At 47.1% G+C, this 25,218-nt stretch overlaps 1 protein-coding gene across 6 annotated transcripts in view; it reads left to right on the top strand.

Annotated features, from left to right (window-relative positions):
* The first annotated feature begins 3,059 nt into the window (after positions 1-3,059).
* The window catches only part of eva1a (eva-1 homolog A (C. elegans)), a 91,974-nt gene continuing 69,815 nt past the window's right edge, over positions 3,060-25,218 (top strand). For 2 of the 6 annotated variants that reach the window (XM_049718731.2, XM_068650560.1), the window contains exons 1-3: positions 3,060-3,139; positions 6,301-6,422; positions 8,840-8,963. The gene's annotated coding sequence lies outside the window, so the exon portion shown is untranslated. Of the gene's footprint in view, positions 3,140-3,311; positions 3,458-3,646; positions 3,710-4,209; positions 4,268-4,791; positions 4,820-6,300; positions 6,423-8,839; positions 8,964-25,218 lie in introns of those variants that run through there. The other 4 variants (XM_068650564.1, XM_068650561.1, XM_068650563.1 and 1 more) reach the window with 4 other exon arrangements.

The raw sequence follows: 25,218 nt of genomic DNA, 5'->3' as shown, positions 1-25,218 counted from the left end.
GAGCTCCATATTGTACTGTTAGTTTCACTTGCCATGTCCCACTATGCATTCATCTTTTGATATTGCTTAAATAATTCACATTTACTGTAGGTTTCTCTCACATCATGTACACGGTTGCAATGAGACAAAAATAGCCCTAGCAAAGAGAAATAGGCAGACGGAGAGGGAGATGGTGAGTGAAATACAGAAATATGACAAAACGCAGCAAAGCAGAAGCAAAGAGCTGCAGAGTAGTTGAGAGGCAAGATGGAAGTAAAGAAGAATAAACACATATGGGGGTAGAATCAGAGAACAGAGAGGCAGAGTGACAGTCTGAGAAGCACTGAGTTCCACTCGACTCAGTCATGAGAATGATTTCATTATTACCACATGAACAGCTGTCTTATGTAACACACACACACACAGACCTAAATAATGGCAAAGGGGGCACATCCTGGATACAAACCTGAAGAAACGCAGGTGCCCTATGTAAACAAAAGTCTTGACAAGTCTTGGTACATGTTTAACTATAGCTACTGTACTATGCTGTATTAACTACTACTCCATGCGAAATGGCGATGTTGCAAGCACGTACAAAAGAGTAGTTAATGTATTGAAAGCCTCATTAGCTTACGGCCTTAGGCAAACTCATGTGAGCAAGGCACCCGATGAATGCAGTTCATGGCAAGACAAATGTGCCAACTCACTAAGGTGCATGCAACCCATTGAAAAACACAGCTCACCCCCCGCCCCCCTCTCCATACAGCAGTTTCTTCACACAGTGTAAATATACTGGACACAAATGTTGATGTGCATCTGTATTTTCATCTAAAAACAGTTATTCCATTTTTTTTCAATTAAATTGCTGTATCTACGCTGAAGTCCTCTGGCGCTATCCATGAGAGATACTAAAGCTACACAATTTGACTACGAACTGGCCGACCTTACATGCTGCACGACAGTTCTTTCATTTGCGGCAGTTTCTACGATACTTTAGAAAATAGCATGGGGAGAAAAAGAGACAGAAGGTCCTAGAAATTTAACTGCATAGAGTTTTAATATAACTTGAGCGTGATACAGTAAGTAGTTGACTCTGCCTGCCAGTAGACTTTGATGGGACTGTCCCTTGTGACCTCACAATCACACATCATGCGTCGACTCATTTACAATGCTGTAATGAGTGACTGTTTCCATCTGTTGTGTGTTCTAATGTGTCTGGCCGGGTGTGTAATGCAAAAGAGGGCCATGTTTTAACTCTAAGACAGGCTAAGGTGCAGCTCGGATGCATAATGAATGTTTAAAGGCTTCAAGCCCATGTGCCTGTACAAGAATACTTTTTGTTCCATTAATAGTGATCGTGAGCAAGTGGTTATTCAACTGTACTGCCACATGACTTAACCAGAGTGCCACATGCTTCCGTTATTTCCAGCAACATCAGAAGACAAACATGTTATACATGAATAATGTATATGACTCACTTATGTAGACAGGTGGAGTGTAGAGTGAAGCTTGTTTGACACATTTCTTTCTAGGTGCAGTGATGAGAAAACAAATATTTTTCCACCCAGAGGCCAGGGAACAATTGTGAATGTACTGTTATGTGCAGCCTGGTGTGGAAAGACTTTGAAATGTGCTGAGACTTGATATTGACTCTTCAGATGCGCTATTCTTTCGAGTCCAATTAAAAAGCCTACCGCACTGATTGCCCTCATATGCGTGTGTGTGTGTGCGTGCGTGTGTGTGTGTGTGTGTGTGATGTGTTCAGGTACACCCACTTGGCATCCATGTGTGACTAGACCACAGTGTGGGGGACCTGATGCTAAGCCGACATGACAGAAGCAAATAATGTCTGCTCCCGTTATCTTCTCTTCCCCCTCGGCCCTGCAGGAACCTTTTAAAGGGCCAAACACTGATACAAACACTCACGCACAGAGATGCACATATGTACAGTATGCCGTGGATATGAGCCGTGTACCAACTGCACACATATGTATGCCCGTGTAACATGACGTTGCACAATCCAAAATTCTAAGAATGACTACTCTACTAGTTTTGCAACACTAAAACTACCTGAATAGTATACAATTGCACTTGAAGCACCATTGTTTTGAGGTAAAATGCTGCATTCAAGATTTCTGATATATATCCATCCTCCCTGGCTGGGGAGGGGGTTAGGTGGCGCAAAAGCTGATAGCGGCTAGCTGGATTCTCGAGGACAAATTCAAGATGAGGAAACTGCAGCTCAACCTCCTTGAAGACAATAGAGGGCACCTCCGACATCCATTTTTTTCATTGATTTTCATATTATGTATTACTTGTGCCCTCTCTGCATACATTACAACCTGGTGATCCTGAAAGGTGGATCCTTCAATCTGTGGTCCCTTCTCAAGGTTTCTCATTTTCCACTGGCAGGGTTTTTTTGAGTTTTTCCTTGCCCTTTTGGGAGCTTAAGATCAGGGGGTGCTTTGAGAATAATTGTCAATTTTTGGCTATGTGAAGGCCTTTGAGACTGTTTGTGATTTAGGGCTATACAAATAAACTTGACTTGACCATCCATCCATCCATTTTCTGAACCGCTTAGTCCCCACGGGGGTCGCGGGCGTGCTGGAGCCTATCCCAACCGTCAACGGGCAGTAGGCGGGGGAAACCCTGAACCGGTTGCCAGCCAATCGCAGGGCACACAGAGACAAACAACCATCCGCACTGCACTCACACCGAGGGACAATTTGGAGTGCTCAATCGGCCCACCAAGCATGTTTTAGGGATTTGGGAGGAAACCGGAGTGCCCGGAGAAAACCCACGCGGGACCGGGGAGAACATGCAAACTCCACACAGGGAGGGCCGGAGGTGGAATCAAACCCGCACCCTCCTAACTGTGAGGCGGATGTGCTACCCAGTGCCCCACCGAGCCGCCTCTCTCTCTCTCTCTCTCTCTCTCTCTCTCTCTCTCTGTATATATATATATATATATATATATATATATATATATATATATATATATATATATATATATATATATATATATATATATAAAAAATCACTTTAGGAAGTGATCACTGAAAAGAGTCGTTCCTTTTGAACGAATCGTTCATTCACCGGAGCAGGTGTGTGTAATCACATGCCGGTTGTCTCCATTCTAAATTGCGGTGAAACGCATGAGGTAAGAACGATGTATTGTAAATTAACTATTACCAACAACCGTAATAATATAGAGAGTTAAATAATAAACAACTTTATTAAATTATTCGATAAACTATTGTCCTACTAATATTGGTAGTATTGTAGTAATTGTTCTCGTTCGCGCGTAGCTTAGCGCTAACACAGCATTCGGAGCAACATGACGGAGTTTTAGCTTGTAGCTTGGCTTACCATCCTTCACGATTTTTTTCCCCTCTAAACTGCTCTACAAATGTATGGAAATGGTGTGTACTGTTAGAATGGTTTATAGACTTGCCCCTGAAAATGGGCAAACCTAAAGGTAAGTCTCGTTGAAAATGTGTTTATCTCGTTTATTTGAAAATATGATGTGCCGTTTTGCTTCGTTTTCAATTGGTTGATGTTAATAAAGTATTTTTGGTGTCTTTGACTGCCCAAAAGTGTTAATAACCAGCTGGAATATTCTGGAATATTAATATTGCCATATTGTGGCCGAGTTTAACTGTGAACTGCGCAGGTGTGTGTGATCAATTGCCGGCTGTCTCCTTTTTTAAATAGCATTGAAACGCATGAGGTAAGAACGATGTTAACTACTATAAACAATCGTAATAATATGGAGAGTTGAATAATAAACAACTTTATTAAATGATGTGATGAACTATTGTACTAATATTGGTAGCATTGTAGTAATTTTTCTCGTTCGCGCGTAGCTTAGCGCTAACACAGCATTCGGAGCAACACGACGGAGTTTTAGCTTGTAGCTTGGCCTACCATCCTTCACGATTTTTTCCCCCCTCTAAACTGCTCTACAAATGTATGGAGATGGTGTGTACTGTTAGAATGGTTTATAGACTTGCCCCGGAAAATGGGCAAACGTAAAGGTAAGTCTCGTTAAAAATGTGTTTATCTCGTTTATTTGAAAATATGATGTGCCGCGTTGCTTCGTTTTCAATTGGTTGATGTTAATAAAGTATTTTTGGTGTCTTTGACTGCCCAAAAGTGTTAATAACCAGCTGGAATATTCTGGAATATTTATGTTGCCATATTGTGGCCGAGTTTAACTGTGAACTGCGCAGGTGTGTGTAATCAATTGCCGGCTGTCTCCTTTTTAAATAGCATTGAAACGCATGAGGTAAGAACGATGTTAACTACTACAAACAATCGTAATAATATGGAGAGTTGAATAATGAACAACTTTATTAAATGATACGATTAACTATTGTACGAATATTGGTAGTATTGTAGCAATTGTTCTCGTTCGCGCGTTAGCGCGAACACAGCATTCGGGGCAACACGACGGAGTTTTAGCTTGTAGCTTGGCCTACCATACTTCACATTTTTCCCCCCTCTAAACTGCTCTACAAATGTATGGAAATGATTTGTACTGTTAGAATGATTGATAGACTTGCCCCTAAATATGGGCAAACCTAAAGGTATGTCTCGTTAAAAACGTGTTTATCTCGTTAATTTGACAATATGATGTGCCGTGTTGCTTCGCTTTCAATTGGTTGATCTTCATACAATATTTTTGGTTTCTTTGGCTGCCCAAAAGTGTTAATAACCAGCTGGAATATTCTGGAATATTAATATTGGCATATTGTGGCCGAGTTTAACTGTGAACTGCGCAGGTGTGTGTAATCAATTGGCGGCTGTCTCCTTTTTAAATTGCGTTGAAACGCATGAGGTAAGAACGATGTTAACTACTACCAACAATTGTAATAATATGGAGAGTTTAATAATAAACGACTTTATTAAATGATACGATGGACTATTGTACTAATATTGGTAGTATTGTAGTAATTCTCGTTCGCGCGTAGTTTAGCGCTAACACAGCATATTCGGGGCAACACGACGGAGTATTTGCTTGTAGCTTGGCCTACCATACTTCAGGATTTTTTCCCTCTAAACTGCTCTACAAATGTATGGAAATGGTGTGTAATATTAGAATGATTTATAGGCTTGCCCTTAAATATGGGCAAACCTAAAATTTAGTATGTCTCGTGAAAAATGTGTTTATCTCGTCTATTTGAAAATAGTATGTGCCGTGTTGCTTCGTTTTCAATTGATGTTCATACAGTATTCTAGTGTCTTTGACTGCCCAAAAGTGTTAATAACCAGCTGGAATATTAATATTGCCATATTGTGGCCGAGTTTGAGGGTTTAAGCGTTTTAGAGAAGTAATGTTAATCTAATTTCATATTACTGTATTGGCCCAAATATAATACGACCCCGATTACAAGACGACCCCCTCTTTTAAAAGACTCAGGTTTGAAAAATGAATTTTTGAACACCAAATTTAATTTTTATTCAGAAAATAATTACATCTGAAATAAATGATTATACTACTATATTTGAAAGAGTAAGCATATATTTTGCCTCTTTCAAATCATGCAAAATCTGTCACATCTTAATATCTGAACATTTAAATATGTAAACTAAAGTGCAATTATATTTGTAAATGAATGGCTACTGGTTTTTAAAATGTAAATAAACCAATCTACTGTGATGAAACAACAAAATTGCAATAACTGCATTAAACATTAAAGTGAAGTCTAACTGTAACTAATCTTGAAACAAATCTGAATAAGGAAAAACTTTGCAATAAAATAATGCAAACTGCTACCGCTATTGTTGGGGAGCCTGAGGACTGTATCGGGGGTTGGCTCGGATGGTTATGCTCTTTTTACCCCCGGCTGTTGGTCAGAACACAGAAGGGAAAACGTGGTTTAGTTTTGATTGCTTTACCTTACTAGTATACTATTTCATGATATTCTAATATTTTGACAAAGGATATTTGAGTTTTCTTAAGCTCTATGCCATAATCAGCAACATTAAAATAATGAAAGGCTTGCAATATTTCAGTTGATTTGTAATGAATCCAGAATGTACGACATTTTTGTTTCTTTAATTGCATTACAGAAAATAAAGAACTTTATCACAATATTCTAATTTCCTGAGACAGTCCTGTATATTATGTATACTAATAACTGATTGAAGTTTAGTGGCTCAACTCTTTGTATTATACTGAAGCATGAAACTTTATTAATTATGTACAACCCTTTCTGTAATTCTTTACATTCTTTTCAATTATGCTATTACTGTAGGTTTTTATGAAGTAAAAAACAAACAAAATAAACTATTTTTGTTTTGTATTGTTTTTTTTAGGGGCCTGCGCGAGTTGCATTTGCCTGCATTTCAATGGTGTAGTGGATGTTCCATGTGTGTTCATTTGGAGTTCCAAAATTACGTCAGCCATTATGATCTGAATACTTGAGAACAGCAAACAAGTAAGTCATTATCACTCATTTACAAAAGTCACACTTTACGACAAGTATTTTAGCATCTCCCAGATGTTTTAGTTTTGTCTGAGCTTAATGTTAACATACAATGCTAACAATTATAGATCAATGTTGCAGTTGTTATAACTCCAATATAACACCAATATTTGATCACAAACTTTGCAGCAACACTTCAAGTTCAAGTTTACTTTATTGTCAAAAATCCTATGTAACAGGGTTACCACAGAAGTTTGAAATTGCGTTTGACCAGTCTCCAATGTGCAGTTTAACTAAAAACATTTAAATAAGACATTGACATAAATCTTTCTTTCTCACTCACTCACACATACACACAACACACACACACACACACACACTAACTTACTCATACTGAATTTACAATTTCTTTCTCTGACATATTCATTCACAACATAAACAGAGACAATGCACACTTACACATTGCAGTCATTCAAACACTAACATGCTGATAAACATGTGCAATACTATACAATAAAATACTCTCTCTCACATTCACACACACGCACACACACACACACGGTGTGTAATAAGAGTATTGACAATACAGACCCACACACACACACACATAGATACACAGCAGCAGAAGTACAATCAGTGGTCATAGAAGTAAAGTGAAAACTTGTAGGCAGAAAATATAACAATACTCACGCGCATATATTATGTACACTAAAAATTGATTGATGTTTAGTGGCTCAAATATGCTGGTGTCTGCGAACCACCCAATACAGATTTGACACAGTATGTGAAGAAAATGTGATGAATGCTAAGCTTGGTTAGCTTGATGCTAACGCATTATTGAAAGCACCATCGACAGACTAACACAACCAGCATCAGTCTTTTGTTTGCGGCTATGTCATGTGCCTGCATCTGGTTGAAACTGCCCACCCCTGCCCTACCCTGTGCCTGCGTTGAGATCAGTGTTTCTCAATCATTTTCTGAGATGCCCCCCCTAGGGAGAAGAAAACATTTTACGCCACCCCCAAGCTTGTACCCTTATTAACATTAAACTTTAATGTTTCTTTAATGATTAAAGAAAACAAAAAATAAATAAAAAAGAAAGATCAACTTACAATAAAGAATAACATTGTTTTTTAGTTTGTAACAGAACAGATTCAATGTGCATCACTTTGCCTGAAATTAAGATAAATTATGATTATTTAAATGCTAAACATTCTTGACCAACTGCCATTTTAGGCTAAAAAAAATACAATAAAATAATAATTAACATACATAATATTAAATAACAGCAATAAATAATATTCAATTCAAAGTAATTAGCACCATTAACTCTGGAGCACAATATATAAAACATTTTAACCTACAAAACAAAAATAAATAAAACAATTTGTGCTGTTTTTTTTAATGAAAATAAGGCAGCATGACTGAGACCATATATCCACGGCTGCAGGTAGTATCAGCTTTTCTACAAAAGTGTTGATAACCAGCTGGATTATTATTATTGACATATTGTGGCCGAGTTTGAGCGTTTAAGAGAAGTAATGTTAATCTAATTTCACATGTTGTATACTTTTGCTTAATTTTTTAATTATTTTTGTTTATTTTCACATACAAAAACATTTAAAATGTACATAGATTGAATACATGTGAAAAAGAATGTCTAAAAAACCCTCCAGGGGCTTGCAAAGTAGCATTCTCCAGAAATATGAATACATTTAAGGTAAAATTTCAATGGATAGAGAAATATGCATCCTAATACATGTCATACAGATGAAAAAAGAAACATTAATAACAGGGATAAGGCATACAACAATAGGGAAAAAGCACACCAAAACTATAACTAAAGAGAATAATGAATGGATCCAGCCAGGTTCATTTAGCATACCATATGGAAAGTATTTAGTGTCTAAGATAAGTGATTTCAGAGCCTTCTTAAATTGGTGAGAAAAGTCCCATAAAAATAGTGGAAGCAAATTGTAAATCTTTGACCCTCTGTAGCCTAGTATGTTAAATTGAGTTTGGGCTGTACGGGCTATTGGTGGTCTGAGGTCATTTGAGCTGCATGTGGGGTAATTATGGACCTGAGAATTCTGTCTAAATAAGTTATGAAAAAATAGGGGAAGGGTTCTCCCCAATGAGCCATGAAGCAAGAGACCAATTTGAAGATGATTGACTTGAAAAACAGTGAGGATACCTAGCTGAGTAAAAAGAGGCTGAGATGAATGTTTCGGATGTACACAACATATTACTCTTAGAGCTCGTTTCTGCAGACCATATATAGGCTCAAGTCTGTTACAAGCATGAAATCATTATGTGCAAGCTGTTTTTATTTAATTCTTTACATTCTTTTCAATTATGCCATGACTGTAGGTTTTTATAACGTAAAAAATAAATTAAATGAACTATTTTCCTTTTGTAATTTTTTTTAGGGGGCTGCACGAGTTGCATTTGCCTGCCTTTCAATGGTCTACTGTAAATTCCATATGTTCATTTGGAGTTACAAAAATTACGTCAGCCATTATGATCTGAATACTTGAGAAGAACAGCAAACAAGTAAGTCATTATTTCTCATTTACAAAAGTCACACTGTACGACAAGTATTTTAGCAATTACCGGATGTTTTAGTTTTGTCTGAGCTTAATGCTAACATACAATGCTAACAATTCTAGATTAATGTTGCAGTCATATAACTCCAATATAACTGATATGTGAACACAAACTTTACAGCAACACTTGTAGGCAGAACATATAACTAAACTCAGAGGCATATATTATGTATACTAAAAAGTGATTGAAGCTTAGGGGCTCAAATATTTTGGTGATTGCGAACCACCCAATACAGATTTGACACAGTGTGTGAAGAAATGTGATGAATGCTAAGCTTGGTTAGCTTGATGCTAACGCATTATGGAAAACACCATCGACAGACTAACACAACCATGCTAACAATTCTAGATTAATGTTAGTCATTATAACTCCAATATATCACTGATATTTGAACACAAACTGCACAACGCTGGGACCGCCTTCAATGCGGTTCCAAAAATTACGTCTGCCATTATGATCTGAATACTCGAGGAGAACAGCAAACAAGTAAGTCATTACATTTCATTTACAAAAGTCACACTGTACGACAAGTATTTTAGCATCTCCCGGATGTTTGTTTTGTCTGAGCTTAATGCTAACATATAATGCTAACAATTCTAGATTAATGTTGCGGTCATTATAACTGCAATATAACACTGATATTTGAACACAAACTTTGCAGCAACACTTGTAGGCAGAAAATATAGCAATACTCACAGCATACAATATATTATGTATACCAAAAACTGATTGAAGCTTAGTGGCTCAAATATTTTGGTGATTGCGAACCACCCAATACAGATTTGACACAGTGTGTGAAGAAATGTGATGAATGCTAAGCTTGGTTAGCTTGATGCTAACGCATTATGGAAAACACCATCGACAGACTAACACAACCATGCTAACAATTCTAGTTTAATGTTACAGTCATTATAACTCCAATATATCACTGATATTTGAACACAAACTGCACAACGCTGGGACCGCCTTCAATGCGGTTCCAAAAATTACGTCTGCCATTATGATCTGAATACTCGAGGAGAACAGCAAACAAGTAAGTCATTATATTTCATTTACAAAAGTCACACTGTACGACAAGTATTTTAGCATCTCCCGGATGTTTGTTTTGTCTGAGCTTAATGCTAACATATAATGCTAACAATTCTAGATTAATGTTGCGGTCATTATAACTGCAATATAACACTGATATTTGAACACAAACTTTGCAGCAACACTTGTAGGCAGAAAATATAGCAATACTCACAGCATACAATATATTATGTATACCAAAAACTGATTGAAGCTTAGTGGCTCAAATATTTTGGTGGCTGCGAACCACCCAATGCAGATTTGACACAGTATGTGAAGAAAATGTGATGAATGCTAAGGTTGGTGATGCCAACGCATCAATGGTGGAAAACACCATCGACAGATTAACGCAACTAGCATAAGTCTTTTGTGTGCCGCTATGTCATGTGCCCGCATCTGGTTGAAACTGCCCACCCTTGCCCTGCCCTACCCTGCCCACCCCTGCCCTGCCATGCCCTGCGCCTGCGCTTAGTTCAGTGCTGCTCAATCAATTCCCTGATGCCCCCCAGGGAGAAAAAAACATTTTGAGCCCCCCACGCTTGTACCCTTATTAACATTAAACTTGAATGATTCTTCAATGATTAAAGTAAACAAAACTAAATAAAAAAGGTCAACTTACAGTAAAGAATAACTTTATTATAACATTGTTTTTGTGTCTGTAACAGAACAGATTGAATGTGCATCACTTTGCCTGAAATTAAAAAATAAATTGTGAATTTTTAAACTCTAAACATTCTTGACCAGCTGCCATTTTATGCTGAAGAAAATACAAAATAATGAGCAAACATAACATTAAATGAAATAACAGCAATAATTAATATTCAATTCAAAGTAAGGAGCACAATATTTAAAACATTTTATCCTACAAAACAAAAGTAAATAAAATGATTTCTTTTTTAATGTGAATGAGGCAGCATGACGGAGACCATATCCACGACTGCAGGTAGGTCTTCTGCAATGGTGTTTTTTTTTTTTTGGTACGCTGCCTTGGACGTGCCTGGATGAAGCCAGGACTGCTTCGGATGCGCCTGGACGAAGCAAAGACCGCCTTGGATGCGCTTGGACCAAGCCAGGACTGCCTGGGATGCGCCTGGACAACGCCAGGACCGCCTTGGATGCGCTGAGACCAAGCCAGGACCACCTTGAATGCGCCTGGACGACGCCGCGACTGACTTGAATGCACCTAGTCGACGCCGGGACTGCCTTTGATGTGCCTGGACGAAGCCGGGCCTGCCTCGGATGCGCCTGGACGACGCCGGGACCGCATCGGATGCGCCTGGATGACTTTGGAACTACCTTGGATGTGCCTGGACGACGTCAGAACTGCCTTGGATGCATCTGGACGATGCTTGGACCGCCTTGGATGATCCTTGAATGCGCCTTGGACGTGCTTGGACGCTGGGATCGCCTTGGTCACGCCTGGACGACGCCGGAGAACCATTTTGCATGCCCTGGACGACGCCGGGATTGCCTTGGATGCGCCTGGACGACGCCAGGACTGCCTTGAATGCGCCTGGGTGAGGCCGGGACCGCCTTGGATATGCTTTGGATGCGCCAGGACAACGCTGAGACCGCCTTGAATGCGCCTGGACGCCGCTGGGACTGCCTTGGATGTGCCTGTACGACGCCGGGACAGCCTTGAATGCGCCTGGTTGACGCCAAGCTCAGCTTGGATGCGCCTGGACGACGGCGGGATCACCTTGGATGCCCCTGGACGACCCCAGGACCACCTAGGATGCCCCTGGACGACTTGAAATGTGGCTTGAAATGTGCCTCGGATGCACCTTGGATGCACCTAATGGACGCCAGGACCACCCTGGATGCACCTTGGATGTGCCCAGACAATGCCAGGACTGCCCTGGATGTGCCTGGAAGACGTTGGGACCACCTTGTACCCGCCTAGACGACGCCGGGATCACTTTGGATGCACCTGGACCACGCCGGGACTGCCTTGGATGCAGCTGGACGAAGCCGGGACTGCCTTGGATGCAGCTGGACGAAGCCGGGACTGCCTTGCATGCGCCTGGACGACGCCGGGACGGCCTTGGTTGCACCTGGCCGACGCCGAAACCGCCTTGGATGCGCCTGGACGACCTTGTGTGGGCCTGGACAACGCCGGGGCCGTGTCTGATGCTCCTGAATGACTCCGGGACAGCCTTGGGTGTGCCTGGACGACGTCAGAACTGCCTTGGATGTACCTGGACGACGCTTGGACCGCCTTGAATGCGCCTTGGACATGCCTGGAAGAGGCAGGGACCATCTTGCATGCGCCTGGACGATGCAGGAACCGCCTGGGATGCGCCTGGATGGAGCCGGGATCGCCTTGGATGCGCCTGGATGATGCTTGGACCGCCTTGGATGCACCTGGATGACGCCGGGACCGCCTTGGATGCGTCATGGATGCGCCTGGACTACAGCGAGACCGCCTTGGATGCGCATGGACGACGCCGGGACCGCCTTGGTTGCTCTTGGCCAACACCTGGACTGCCTTGCTTACGCCTGGACGACGCCGGGACCGCCTTTGGTGCGCCTGGACGTTGCCAAGGCGCCTAGATAATTCTGAGACCACCTTGGATGCGCCTGGACGACACTGGGACCATCTTGGATGTGCCTGGACGACGCTGGGATATCCTTGGATGCCCTTTGTGACCTCTGGACCGCCCTTGATGCGCCTGGACAACACCGGGACCGCAATGGATGCGCCTGGACGACGCCGGGACCACCTTGGTTGCGCCTGCACGACGCCAGGACCGCCTTGGATGCGTCTGGACGATGCCGGGACCGCCTTGGATGCGCCATGATTGCGCCTTGGATGCGCCTTGAATGCGACTTGGATGCAGCCTGCCTGACGCCTGGGTGGATCCGCCTGGACGATGACAGGACCGCCGAGAATGCGCCTGGATGATGCGGGACTGGCTTGGATGCGCCTAGTCAACACCAGGATGCGCCTTGGATGCACTTAGACGATGCCAGGACTACCTTGGCTGCGCCTGGACGACGCCGAGACTGCCTTGTATGCGCCTGGACGACGTCGGGATTGCCTTGGTTGCGCCTGGACGACGCTGGGACTGCCTTGGATGCGCCTGGAGGACGTCGGGAATGCCTTGGATGCGCCTGGACAATGCTGGAACTGCCTTGGATGCACCTTGGATGTGCCTTGGATGCCCCTGGACGACACCAGGACCGCCTTGGATGCGCCTGGATGATGCCGGGACTGCCTTGGATGCGCCTTGGATGCACCTGGACGCACCTGGACGCACCTAGACGACGCCGGAATCGCCTTGTGTGCGCCTGGACAACGCCGGGGCTGCCTCGGATGCGCCTTGAAGTAAATAGACAAATAGATAAAAGCAGTAAATAGAAAAAATTAGCTGAGTAAACAGATTAAATCGATAAGTGTGAGTAGATAAGAAAATAGGTAAAAATTGATAAGTAAACAGCATCAAATAAATAAGTAAATAGATAAAAACAGAGAAGTAAATAGCTGGAAATACGAAAGTAAATAGCTAAAAATAGATTAGTAAATAAATCAAATTAGAAAAGTAACTAGATTAAAATAGATAAAATTAGAAAAGTAAATAGATAAAAATAGAAAAGTAAATACATTAACAAGTATATAGAAGTAGATAAGTAAATAGATAAAAATGCATAAATAAGAGATAAAATTAGATAAAATAGATTAATATATAAAAATAGAAAAATAAATAGCTAAATTTGTAGTTAAATAAATAAAAATAGATAAGTAAATAGATAAAAATAGTGGCTGGATGGATGGATGGATGGAGGATGGATAAAATTAGATAATTAAATAGATAAAATAAATACGTATATACAAGTAGATAAGTAATTAAATAAAAATGGATAAGTAAAATAGATAAAAATAGCTAAGGTAGAGAAATATATAAAAATAGAAATATAAATAGATAAAAATGGATAGTTAAATAGATAAAAATAGATAAGTAAATAGATAAAAATAGTGGCTGGATGGATGGATGGATGGAGGGATGGATAAAATTAGATAAATAGATAAAATAGATAAGTATATAGAAGTAGATAAGTAAATAGATAAAATTAGATAATTAAATAGATTTAAAATAAAAATCAAATGGATAAAAATAGAAGAATAAATAGATAAAATAGAAAAGTAAATAAATCAAACTAGATAAAATAGTGAAGTAAATTAACTAGATAAAAGAAAATTAAATAGATAAAGTAGATAAAATAGATAAAAATAGAAAACTAAATAGATAAAGTAGATAAAATAAAAAAGTAAATAGATAAAATAGAAAAAAATAGATAAAATATATAAAATTAGTAAAGTAAAAAGATAACTAGATAAAATTAGAAAATTAAATATATAAAATCGCTAAAAATTAAAAAAACAAATAGAATACATCAAAATAGGAAAGTAAATAGATAAAACAGATAAAAATAGAAAAGTAAATAGTTAAAATAGATAAAAATAGAAACGTATATAGATAAAGTATATCAAAATAGATGAATAAATAGATCAAAATAGAACAGTAGATTAATTAGATACATGAAATAGGAAAGTAAATAGGTAAAATAGATTAAAATGAAAACGTAAGTTGATGAAATAGATAAAATGGAAAACTAAATTGGTAAAATAGATGTAAATAGAGAAGTGAATTGTTTGAATAGATAAAAATTGTATAGATGAACTAGATAAGTAGCAGGGAAGCAAGGCCACCAAGGTGCCCACCGGCGTCCAGGCGCACTAAGCCGGGCCTGCCTGGATGGCGCCGGGACCGCATTGGATGTGCCTGGACGACGTCGGGACCACATTGGATGCGCCTGGACAACACCGGGACCACATTGGCTGCACCCAGAGGACGCCGGGACTGCATTGGATGCGCCTGGACGACTTCATGACCACGTTGAATGCGCCTGAACGAAGCAACGACCGCCTTGGATGCACCTGGACAACGCCATAACCGCCTTGGATGCGCCTGGATGACGTCGGGACCGCTTTGGATGTGCTTTGGATGCATCTGGATGAAGCTGGCACCGCCTTGGATTCGCCTGGATGACGTCAGGACCGACTTGAATGCGCCTGGACCGCCTTACATGCGCCTGGACACCGCCGGGATGGCCTTGAAGGCGCCTGGACGACGTCACGACCGCCGTGGATGCGCCTGGACGACGCCCGGGCTGCCTTGGATGTGCCTTGGGTACGCCTGGACGACGCCGGAACCACCTTGGATGCGCCTGGACGACGCGGGGACCCACTCGGAGGCGCCTGGATGAAGTCGGGATCGCCTTGGATGCGCTTGGACGACGCCGAAACCGGCGTGAACGACGGCAGGACCGCCTTGGATGTGCCTTGGATTTACTTTTAATCAGCCTTGGAAGCTTCTGGACGACCCTGGGAACCGTTCTAAATGCACCTTGGATGCACCTGGACAACGCTTGGACTGCCTTGAATGCGCCTGGACGACGTCAGTACAGCTATGGGTGCGCCTGGACACTGCTTTGACTTCTTTGGATGCACCTGGACAACGCCGGGACTGTCTTGGATGTGCCTGGACGATGCTGGTACCGCCTTGGTTGAGCCTGGATGATGCCGGGACTGCCTCGGATGCGCCTGGACGATGCCGGGACTGCCTTAGATACTCCTTGAATGCTTCTGGACCTTGCCAGGACTGCCTTGGATGTGCCTAGACGAAGCCGGGACCGCCTTGGATTCGCCTTGGACGACGCAGGGATCATCTTGCATGCGCCTGGATGACATTGAGACCGGCTTTGAATGCGCCTGGACGACGCCGGGACCGCTTTGGATGAACCTGGTCAACCCCGAAACTGCTTTGGATGCGCCTGGACAACGACGGGACCGTCTAGGATGCGCCTGAACGGCGCCGGGACCACCTTGGATGCGCCTTGGATGCATCTTAGATGCGCCTGGATGACAGCGGGAGCGTCTTGGATGCACTTAGACGCCGCTGGGATTGCCTTGAATGCGCTTGGACGACGCCTGGTGCTTCTTGGATGCGCCTGGAGATCGGCTGGACTTTGGATGCGCCTGGACGCCAGGACCGCCTCGATTGCGCCAGGACGACGTTGGGACCGCCTTAAATGCGCCATACATGCGCCCGGACTACAACGGCACTGCCTTGGATGCACCTTGGATGCGCCTGGACGATGCCGGGACCCTCTTGGATGCGCCTTGGACGACGCAGAGACCGGCTTATATGCGACTGGACGACGCCGGGATCGCCTTGAATGCCCCTGGACGACCGCCTTGGATGCGGCTTGGATGTGCCTTGGATGCGGCTTGTATGCGCCTGGACCACGCCAGGGCTGCCTTGAATGCGCCTCTTCAATGCCGGGACCGCCTTGAATGCGCCTGGACAACGCCGGGACTGCCTTGGATGCGCCTGGACGACGCCGGGACGCGACTTGGATGCGCCTTGATTGCAGCTTGGATGCGCCTGGACGACGCCGGGACCGCCTTGGATGCGATTTACTTCCGCGATGGATCCGCCGTGGAAGCTTCTGAACAGCCCAGGGGCCGCCTTAAATGCATCTTGGATGCACTTGGACAACGCTGGGACCGCCATGGATGCGCCTGAATGATGTCGATACCCCCTTGGGTGCGCCTGGACAACTCCTGGACCGCCTTTGATGCGCCCAAACAACGCCGGGACCGCCTTGGATGTGACTTGGATGTGCCTAGGATGCGCCTTTGGATGGGCTTGGGCGACCCCGGGACCACCTTGGATGACGCCAGGATCACCTTGGATGCATCTGGATGACGTCGAGATCGCCTTGGCTGCGCATTGGGCGCGCCTGGACGACGCTGGGATTGCTTTGGATGCTTCTGGATGATGCCAGGACCGCCTTGGATGCACCTGGACTGCTTTGGATGCGCCTGGACCAAGCTGGGACTGCTTTGGTTGCGCCCGGGTGATGCCAGGACCGCCTATGATGCGCCTATGATGCGCCTGGACGACAGTAGGACCAACTCCGATGCGGCAGGTCGACGCTGGGACTGCCTTGGATGAGCCTTGGATGCACCTTGGAAGCGCCTGGATGACGCCGTCACCGCTTTGGATGTGCCTGGATGACGCTGGGACTCCCTTGGATGGGCCTGGACAACGCCAGGACCGCCTTGGATGCGCCCTGGAGGACGCTGGGACCACCTTAGATGTGCCTGGATGACGCTGGGACCAATTCGGATGCGCCTGGCCAACGTCGAAGCCGCTTTGGATGTGCACGGACGACGACGGGACCGCCTAGGGTGCGCCTCGACAACCCCGAGATCGCCTTGGATGCGTCTGGAAGACGCTGGGACTGCCTTGGATGGGCCTGGAAGACGCCGGGACCGCCTTGGATGCACCTGGACTTGGACGGGACCGCCTCTGATGCGCCTTTGATGCACCTTGGATGCGTTTGGTGAGCCCATGGAGAATGACTCTCGGACGGCTTCGAGGAAATTCTGGTCCACCATCCGGCGTCTCAGGAGGGGGAAGCAGTGCAACATCAACACTGTTTACAGTGGGGATGGCGTGCTGCTGACCTCGACCCGGGACGTCGTGAGTCGGTGGGGAGAATACTTCGAAGACCTCCTCAATTCCACCTACACGCCTTCCATTGAGGAAGCAGGGCCTGGAGACTCTGAGGCGGATTCTCCAATCTCTGGGGTCGAAGTCACTGAGGTAGTTAAAAAACTCCTCGGTGGCAAGGCCCCGGGGGTGGATGAGATCCGCCCGGAGTTCTTAAAGGCTCTGGATGTTGTGGGGCTGTCATGGCTGACACGCCTCTACAACGTTGCGTGGACATCGGGGACAGTGCCTCTGGATTGGCAGACTGGGGTGGTGGTTCCCCTCTTTAAGAAGGGGGACCGGAGTGTGTGTTCCAATTACAGGGGTATCACACTCCTCAGCCTCCCTGGTGAGGTCTATTCAGGGGTGCTGGAGAGGAGGGTCCGTCGGGACCGCCTTGGATGTGCCTTGGATTTACTTTTAATCAGCCTTGGAAGCTTCTGGACGACCCTGGGAACCGTTTTAAATGCACTTTGGATGCACCTGGACAACGCTTGGACTGCCCTGGATGCGCCTGGACGACGTCAGTACCGCTATGGGTGCGCCTGGACGCTGCTTTGACTTCTTTGGATGCACCTGGACAACACCGGGACTGTCTTGGATGTGCCTGGACGATGCTGGTATCGCCTTGCATGCGCCTGAACATTAGGACCGCCTTGGTTGAGCCTGGATGATGCCGGGACTGTCTCGGATGCGCCTGGACGATGCCGGGAATGCCTTAGATACTCCTTGAATGCTTCTGGACCTCGCCAGGACTGCCTTGGATGCGCCTAGACGAAGCCGGGACCGCCTTGGATTCGCCTTGGACGACGCAGGGATCATCTTGTATGCGCCTGGATGACACTGAGACCGGCTTTGAATGCGCCTGGACGACGCCGGTACCGGCTTGGATGCGCCTGGACGACGCCGGGACTGCATTGGATGAGCCTTGGATTCACCTTGGAAGCGCCTGGACGACGCCGGTACCGCTTTGGATGTGCCTGGATGACGCTGGGACTCCCTTGGATGGGCCTGGACAACGCCAGGACCGCCTTGGATGTGCACGGACGACGACAGGACCGCCTAGTGTGCGCCTGGACAACCCCGAGATTGCCTTGGATGCGTCTGGAAGACGCCGGGACCGCCTCTGATGCGCCTCTGATGCACCTTGGATGCGTTTGGTGAGTCCATGGAGAATGACTCTCGGACGGCTTCGAGGAAATTCTGGTCCACCGTCCGGCGTCTCAGGAGGGGGGAGCAGTGCAACGTCAACACTGTTTACAGTGGGGATGGCGTGCTGCTGACCTCGACCCGGGACGTCGTGAGTCGGTGGGGAGAATACTTCGAAAACCTCTTCAATTCCACCTACACGCCTTCCATTGAGGAAGCAGGGCCTGGAGACTCTGAGGCGGATTCTCCAATCTCTGGGGTCGAAGTCACTGAGGTAGTTAAAAGACTCCTCGGTGGCAAGGCCCCGGGGGTGGATGAGATCCGCCCGGAGTTCTTAAAGGCTCTGGATGTTGTGGGGCTGTCATGGCTGACACGCCTCTACAACGTTGCGTGGACATCGGGGACAGTGCCTCTGGATTGGCAGACTGGGGTGGTGGTTCCCCTCTTTAAGAAGGGGGACCGGAGGGTGTGTTCCAATTACAGGGGTATCACACTCCTCAGCCTCCCTGGTGAGGTCTATTCAGGGGTGCTGGAGAGGAGGGTCCGTCGGGACCGCCTTGGATGTGCCTTGGATTTACTTTTAATCAGCCTTGGAAGCTTCTGGACGACCCTGGGAACCGTTCTAAATGCACTTTGGATGCACCTGGACAACGCTTGGACTGCCCTGGATGCGCCTGGACGACGTCAGTACCGCTATGGGTGCGCCTGGACGCTGCTTTGACTTCTTTGGATGCACCTGGACAACACCGGGACTGTCTTGGATGTGCCTGGACGATGCTGGTACCGCCTTGCATGCGCCTGAACATTAGGACCGCCTTGGTTGAGCCTGGATGATGCCGGGACTGTCTCGGATGCGCCTGGACGATGCCGGGAATGCCTTAGATACTCCTTGAATGCTTCTGGACCTCGCCAGGACTGCCTTGGATGCGCCTAGACGAAGCCGGGACCGCCTTGGATTCGCCTTGGACGACGCAGGGATCATCTTGTATGCGCCTGGATGACACTGAGACCGGCTTTGAATGCGCCTGGACGACGCCGGTACCGGCTTGGATGCGCCTGGACGACGCCGGGACTGCATTGGATGAGCCTTGGATTCACCTTGGAAGCGCCTGGACGACGCCGGTACCGCTTTGGATGTGCCTGGATGACGCTGGGACTCCCTTGGATGGGCCTGGACAACGCCAGGACCGCCTTGGATGTGCACGGACGACGACAGGACCGCCTAGTGTGCGCCTGGACAACCCCGAGATTGCCTTGGATGCGTCTGGAAGACGCCGGGACCGCCTCTGATGCGCCTCTGATGCACCTTGGATGCGTTTGGTGAGTCCATGGAGAATGACTCTCGGACGGCTTCGAGGAAATTCTGGTCCACCGTCCGGCGTCTCAGGAGGGGGGAGCAGTGCAACGTCAACACTGTTTACAGTGGGGATGGCGTGCTGCTGACCTCGACCCGGGACGTCGTGAGTCGGTGGGGAGAATACTTCGAAGACCTCCTCAATTCCACCTACACGCCTTCCATTGAGGAAGCAGGGCCTGGAGACTCTGAGGCGGATTCTCCAATCTCTGGGGTCGAAGTCACTGAGGTAGTTAAAAAACTCCTCGGTGGCAAGGCCCCGGGGGTGGATGAGATCCGCCCGGAGTTCTTAAAGGCTCTGGATGTTGTGGGGCTGTCATGGCTGACACGCCTCTACAACGTTGCGTGGACATCGGGGACAGTGCCTCTGGATTGGCAGACTGGGGTGGTGGTTCCCCTCTTTAAGAAGGGGGACCGGAGTGTGTGTTCCAATTACAGGGGTATCACACTCCTCAGCCTCCCTGGTGAGGTCTATTCAGGGGTGCTGGAGAGGAGGGTCCGTCGGGACCGCCTTGGATGTGCCTTGGATTTACTTTTAATCAGCCTTGGAAGCTTCTGGACGACCCTGGGAACCGTTCTAAATGCACTTTGGATGCACCTGGACAACGCTTGGACTGCCCTGGATGCGCCTGGACGACGTCAGTACCGCTATGGGTGCGCCTGGACGCTGCTTTGACTTCTTTGGATGCACCTGGACATCACCGGGACTGTCTTGGATGTGCCTGGACGATGCTGGTACCGCCTTGCATGCGCCTGAACATTAGGACCGCCTTGGTTGAGCCTGGATGATGCCGGGACTGTCTCGGATGCGCCTGGACGATGCCGGGAATGCCTTAGATACTCCTTGAATGCTTCTGGACCTCGCCAGGACTGCCTTGGATGCGCCTAGACGAAGCCGGGACCGCCTTGGATTCGCCTTGGACGACGCAGGGATCATCTTGTATGCGCCTGGATGACACTGAGACCGGCTTTGAATGCGCCTGGACGACGCCGGTACCAGCTTGGATGCGCCTGGACGACGCCGGGACTGCATTGGATGAGCCTTGGATTCACCTTGGAAGCGCCTGGACGACGCCAGTACCGCTTTGGATGTGCCTGGATGAGGCTGGGACTCCCTTGGATGGGCCTGGACAACGCCAGGACCGCCTTGGATGTGCACGGACGACGACAGGACCGCCTAGTGTGCGCCTGGACAACCCCGAGATTGCCTTGGATGCGTCTGGAAGACGCCGGGACCGCCTCTGATGCACCTTGGATGCTTTTGGTGAGTCCATGGAGAATGACTCTCGGACGGCTTCGAGGAAATTCTGGTCCACCGTCCGGCGTCTCAGGAGGGGGGAGCAGTGCAACGTCAACACTGTTTACAGTGGGGATGGCGTGCTGCTGACCTCGACCCGGGACGTCGTGAGTCGGTGGGGAGAATACTTCGAAGACCTCCTCATTTCCACCTACACGCCTTCCATTGAGGAAGCAGGGCCTGGAGACTCTGAGGCGGATTCTCCAATCTCTGGGGTCGAAGTCACTGAGGTAGTTAAAAAACTCCTCGGTGGCAAGGCCCCGGGGGTGGATGAGATCCGCCCGGAGTTCTTAAAGGCTCTGGATGTTGTGGGGCTGTCATGGCTGACACGCCTCTACAACATTGCGTGGACATCGGGGACAGTGCCTCTGGATTGGCAGACTGGGGTGGTGGTTCCCCTCTTTAAGAAGGGGGACCGGAGGGTGTGCTCCAATTACAGGGGAATCACACTCCTCAGCCTCCCTGGTGAGGTCTATTCAGGGGTGCTGGAGAGGAGGGTCCGTCGGGACCGCCTTGGATGTGCCTTGGATTTACTTTTAATCAGCCTTGGAAGCTTCTGGACGACCCTGGGAACCGTTCTAAATGCACCTTGGATGGACCTGGACAACGCTTGAACTGCCCTGAATGCGCCTGGACGACGTCAGTACCGCTATGGGTGCGCCTGGACGCTGCTTTGACTTCTTTGGATGCACCTGGACAACGCCGGTACTGTTGGATGTGCCTGGACGATGCTGGTACCGCCTTGCATGCGCCTGAACATTGGGACCGCCTTGGTTGAGCCTGGACGATGCCGGGACTGTCTCGGATGCGCCTGGACGATGCCGGGACTGCCTTAGATACTCCTTGAATGCTTCTGGACCCCGCCAGGACTGCCTTGGATGTGCCTAGACGAAGCCGGGACCGCCTTGGATTCGCCTTGGACGATGCAGGGATCATCTTGTATGCGCCTGGATGACACTGAGACCGGCTTTGAATGCGCCTGGACGACGCCGGTACCGGTTCGGATGCGCCTGGACGACGCCGGGACTGCCTTGGATGAGCCTTGGATGCACCTTGGAAGCGCCTGGACGACGCCGGCACCGCTTTAGATGTGCCTGGATGACGCTGGGACTCCCTTGGATGGGCCTGGACAACGCCAGGACCGCCTTGGATGCGCCCTGGACGACGCCGGGATCACCTTAGATGTGCCTGGATGACGCTGGGACCAATTTGGATGCGCCTGGTCAACGTCAAAGCCGCTTTGGATGTGCACGGACGACGACGGGACCGCCTAGTGTGCGCCTGGACAACCCCGAGATTGCCTTGGATGCGTCTGGAAGACGCTGGGACCGCCTCTGAAGCGCCTCTGATGCACCTTGGATGCATTTGGTGAGGCCATGGAGAATGACTCTCGGACGGCTTCGAGGAAATTCTGGTCCACCGTCCGGCGTCTCTGGAAGGGGAAGCAGTGCAACGTCAACACTGTTTACAGTGGGGATGGCGTGCTGCTGACCTTGACCCGGGACGTCGTGAGTCGGTGGGGAGAATACATCGAAGACCTCCTCAATTCCACCTACACGCCTTCCATTGACGAAGCAGGGCCTGGAGACTCTGAGGCCGATTCTCCAATCTCTGGGGTCGAAGTCACTGAGGTAGTTAAAAAACTCCTCGGTGGCAAGGCCCCGGGGGTGGATGAGATCCGCCCGGAGTTCTTAAAGGCTCTGGATGTTGTGGGGCTGTCATGGCTGACACGCCTCTACAACGTTGCGTGGACATCGGGGACAGTGCCTCTGGATTGGCAGACTGGGGTGGTGGTTCCCCTCTTTAAGAAGGGGGACCGGAGGGTGTGTTCCAATTACAGGGGAATCACACTCCTCAGCCTCCCTGGTGAGGTCTATTCAGGGGTGCTGGAGAGGAGGGTCCGCCGGGACCGCCTTGGATGTGCCTTGGACTTGCTTTTAATCAGCCTTGGAAGCTTCTGGACGACCCTGGGAACCGCTCTAGCGCCGGGACCGCCTTGGATGAACCTGGTCAACGCCGAAACTGCTTTGGATGCGCCTGGACAACGACGGAACCGTCTAGGATGCGCCTGAACGGCGCCGGGACCACCTTGGATGCGCCTTGGATGCATCTTTGATGCGCCTGGATGACAGCGGGAGCGTCTTGGATGCAGTTAGACGCCGCTGGGATTGCCTTGAATGCGCTTGGACGACGCCTGGTGCTTCTTGGATGCGCCTGGAGATCGGCTGGACTTTGGATGCGCCTGGACGCCAGGACCGCCTTGCATGCGCCTGGGCCGCCTTGATTGCGCCTGGACGATGTTGGGACCGCCTTGAATGCGCCTTGCATGCTTCCTGCATTCGCCCAGACTACGACGGCACTGCCTTGGATGCGCCTTGGATGCGCCTGGACGATGCCAGGACCCTCTTGGATGCGCCTTGGACGACGCAGAGACCGGCTTGGATGCGCCTGGACGAAGCCGGTACCGTCTTGCATGCGCCTGGACGACGCCGGGATCATCTTGGATCCCCCTAGACGACAGCGGGACTGTCTTGGATGCGCCTTTGATGCGGCTTAGATGCGCCTGGACCACGCCAGGGCCGCCTTGAATGCGCCTGTACAATGCCGGGACCGCCTCGGATGCGCCTGGACCACGCCTTGGATACACCTGGACAAAACCAGGACTGTCTTGGGTTAGCCTGGACAAAGTTGGGATTGCCTGGATGAAGCCAGGACCGCCTTTGATGCGCCTGGATGAAGCCAGGACCACCCTGGATGCACCTGGACAAAGGAAGGACTGCCTCGGATGCGCCTGGATGACGCCGGGACCGCATTGGATGTCCCCACCATCACCAGATCCGGCCCACACCTGTAACATCTGAGGCCACGTTTGTCTCTTATGGAATGGGCTCACCAGCTACAGAAGATGTGGTGGGAAGACGACCTAACGTCCAGACTCAAGAGACTTTTGAGACTGATGCCGAATAGAGAGAATAAGATAAGTAAATATGTAAAAATACATCACTAAATATCTGAATAAGTAAATAGTTAAGTACATAGATAAGTAGATAAAAAATAGATAAATAAACTGATGATAATAGTGGATGGATGGATGGATGGAAGGAGGGATGGATAAAAATAGATAAGGAAATAGATAAAATACATAAGTTTGCAGAAGTAGATAAGTAAATAGATAAAAATGGATAAGTAAATAGTAGATAAAAATAGATAAGTGAACAGATAAAAATAGTGGCTGGATGGATGGACGGATGGAGGGATGGATAAAATTAGATAATTAAATAGATAAAATAGATACGCATATAGAAGTAGATAAGTAAATAAATCAAAATGGATAAGTAAAAAGTAGATAGAAATAGATAAGTAAACGGATAAAAATAGTGGCTGGATGGATGGATGGATGGAGGGATGGATAAAATTAGATAATTAAATAGGTAAAATAGATAAGTATATAGAAGTAGATAAGTAAATAAATCAAAATGGATAAGTAAAAAGTAGATAAAAATAGATAAGTGAACAGATAAAAATAGTGGCTGGATGGATGGATGGAAGGAGGGATGGATAAAATTAGATAATTAAATAGATAAAATAGATAAGGATATAGAAGTAGATAAGTAAATAAATCAAAATGGATAAGTAAAAAGTAGATAGAAATAGATAAGTAAACGGATAAAAATAGTGGCTGGATGGATGGATGGATGGAGGGATGGATAAAATTAGATAATTAAATAGATAAAATAGACTTAGACTTAGACTTAGACTCAACTTTACTAA

This window comes from Syngnathus scovelli, chromosome 4 (genome assembly GCF_024217435.2).
Source record: "Syngnathus scovelli strain Florida chromosome 4, RoL_Ssco_1.2, whole genome shotgun sequence".
Lineage (NCBI taxonomy): Eukaryota > Metazoa > Chordata > Actinopteri > Syngnathiformes > Syngnathidae > Syngnathus > Syngnathus scovelli.
The sequence above is the reverse complement of the archived record's forward strand: the minus strand, read 5'-3'. Positions and strand labels throughout refer to the sequence as shown.